This window comes from Dioscorea cayenensis, chromosome 20 (assembly GCF_009730915.1).
Source record: "Dioscorea cayenensis subsp. rotundata cultivar TDr96_F1 chromosome 20, TDr96_F1_v2_PseudoChromosome.rev07_lg8_w22 25.fasta, whole genome shotgun sequence".
Classification (NCBI taxonomy): Eukaryota; Viridiplantae; Streptophyta; class Magnoliopsida; order Dioscoreales; family Dioscoreaceae; genus Dioscorea; species Dioscorea cayenensis.
The window spans coordinates 11,841,472-11,844,631 of NC_052490.1; the positions used below are offsets into that span (position 1 = coordinate 11,841,472).

The 3,160-nt window shown below is 34.2% G+C and overlaps 1 non-coding gene across 1 annotated transcript; it reads left to right on the forward strand.

Moving 5' to 3' along the window:
- Nucleotides 1–648: 648 nt before the first annotated feature.
- Nucleotides 649–755, forward strand: LOC120252047. Its single transcript, XR_005533599.1, has one exon. It is a non-coding gene; the product is annotated as a small nucleolar RNA R71 (small nucleolar RNA).
- The last annotated feature ends 2,405 nt before the right edge of the window (nucleotides 756–3,160 follow it).

Below are 3,160 nucleotides of genomic sequence, written 5' to 3' on the forward strand. Positions count from 1 at the left end.
GAGGTGTGGTTGCGAAGTGTTGCTTCAACCGATTGAAATCTCATATCCAATGATTGAATGAACTTGGTTAAAGCTTTTTCCAAATCAGTCATCCGGTTCTCCAACCATGAAACTCTGTTCTTGATAATCAGGGCTTGTTGTTGTTGTTGGAAACGCGATGAAGCCATAGCCATCTATTGCCCTTGATTACCCCAAGAAACATTTGGGTGGCTCCTCTACCCTTGATTGTAGGTATTGCTATATGGATATCCTTGACCCCTCATTGCATTTCCTATAAAATTCACCTGTTCCACTGAAGTTATACCACCAATAGCAATCAGGCAATCAGATAAAGCATGCCCTCACCAACACCCTGTGCAACTCATCACTACCGCCAATCTAGGGGAAGTTAGAGTGTCTAGCTTCTTGCTCAAGGACTCAACTCGGACTGCCAATGATGTGGGCTGAATCGATCTCATGAAGTCCGGCTACCTTCTTCTTGCCTCGTGAGTTCCAGCGATAATCGCTTCATAGCCATCTCTTCAATGAGTCTGTCAACATTGTTTGGGGTTTTTACTTCCTAAAGGTACCTCTTGATGCGGTATCAAGTAATTGCTTTTTGCTTGGGTTCAAAGCATTGTAGAAGGTGTGGTAATCATCCAATTGGGGAATCAATGTTGAGGACATTTCTTTAGGAGATCCTTGAACCTATCCCATGTCTCAAAAAGAGATTAAAATTCTGTTTGTATAAAAGAGGATAATTCATACATGAGCTTCGCAGATTTTCCAGGAGGGAAATATTGAGCTAGGAAAGCTTCCACCATCTCCTCCCAAGTAGTGATAATGCTCTAGGCAACGAATGTAACCATTGCTTTGCTCTCCCCTTCAAGGAAAATGGGAAGGCCCTTAACTTGATAGCATCATCCATGACTCCATTAATCTTGGATGATTTTATTGCGACTCCTTCTTTTTCTTTTTATTTCTATTTTAATCGATATTGTTCACACCACTTTGAATCATCTTTACCATAGTTAAATAGCAATTCTTGTGTTTCTAATTACTATTCCATGTGGGTGCGACTACTCACTCACCAGGGTACTCTATTACTTTGACAAACCGTGCACTTGCGGTACACACACGCAAAGGGTGTGTCAATATAGTAGGCATTCCAAAAAGAAAACATAGGATTAGGGGTTTGATTTAAAAATAGGAGACATTACTATAATAAAACGTAGGATTATTGTTCTGATTCAAAACTATAATAATTTGTTTTCTTATAGTAACATATCAAAAATAACATTTTGAATCGAAACCCTAATCTTGTATTTCTGAAAACAAAACATAGGATTAGAGTTTTGATTCAAACATGAAAAATAGGAGACATTTTAAAAAGAAAACACAAGATTAGTGATCTGATTAAAAAACAACAGACATTGTGAAAAGAAAAGAAAAGATTAGGTTTTTAATTGAAAAATAATAGAAATTACGAAAAGAAAAATAAATTAGTGTTTTGATTCAAAACTGATAAATAAAATACATTAAGAAAACAAAAAAAAAGGATTCGCATTTTGATTGAAAGATAGCAGACACTACAAAAAGAAAACATAGAATTAGTATTTTGATTAAAAGAAAGAAGACATTCCGGAAATAAAACATAGGATTAAGGTTTTCATTCAAATATACTAGGCATTATGAAAAGAAAACAAAGTATTCGGGTTTTGATTGAAAAATAGCAGACATTACTATAAAAAAACATAGGATTAGGGTTCTGAAAGAGAAATAGGAGACATTGATACAAGAAATTTTAGGTTTTTGGTTTTATTTCAAAAGTAATAGACAATAAGAAATAAAACATAGGTTTAATGTTTTGATTGAAAAATATGGAACATTTCAAAAAGAAAACATAACACAACACCATATAAGCCTATCAGTGGCATTTTTCATGGCCTTTAGCGGCGTTTTTAAACGCCGCTAATCTATCTCTCGGCACATTTGGAAAACGCCACGACTAGTGCCGCTAAAGTGAACGTCGGTAAATTAGTGGCGTTTTTATTAATACAACACCGCCAATTTAGTGGAGTTTATTAAATAAATGCCTCTTGAATCTATCAATGAAGATCAGTGTAAGGCACCAATATGCCAACGTTTTTTTAAAAAGAAGCCGCTAAAATGGTGGCCATTATTTGCATAAATGCAGGTAAATGGGTGGGTGGGAATTTTTTAAAAACCAAATTTAGCGGCATTTATATTATTAAACTCTGCGAACACGGTGGCATTTTTTGCGTAAACACGGCACTAATTTAGTGGTGTTTTAAACAATAAGCGCCACTGAAATAATGGTGTTCATAGCAAAAAATGTCATGAGTTTACCCACCTATAAATATTATTTAATGCCTTAACGGTGTTTTATGTGAGAAAATGCCACTAAAATAGTGGTGTTTTTTTACAAGAACGACATGAAATTAGGGAATTTAAATTTACAAATTACTATTGTAATTTGCCGGCGTTTTCCTAAAAAACGCCACTAAAGTTGATTTTGAATAGGATTTCCTCCAATTTTATTTTATTTTATTTTTGTATTTTTACAAAACGAAATGCCAGTAAAACACCTAGATTAAACATTCAACATAACAACAATCACACATACTTATTTATGTACACAAACATAATTATTGATGTTCAATAATTTCAAACCAATTAAAAGTCACAAACGTCTTTGATATTCCACCATAATACAAAAGAAAATAAAAAGTAACTAACATTAGTAAATAGTATAGGTTTGTGATTCTTGTCTTACTCCAAATAAAACCTTAATACAACTGGAAAACAGAGATAAATAAAAGACCTCCACAACATGGTCAAAACCACTACTAATCTCTAGAAGGCTGATTATGCAATTAAAAAAATTATGAGAAAATATTCCACAATGAATTTAAAATTATAATAAAATAGATACAAACACAATAACATTGGCAGTTTCAAAATAGCTGTGACTGAGAAGTTGAGCTAGCTATGTCAACTCCAGGGATAGTAACTCCTGGAAAATGATTTTGTAAAAACCCAAGAAGGGCATTATATCGAGCATGTTCTTGCTCGCGTTCTTGCTCACATTGCGCACGTTCTTGCTCACGTTGCGCATGTTCTTGGTCTCGCTCCACTTTCATTTGTTGCATTTGTTGTT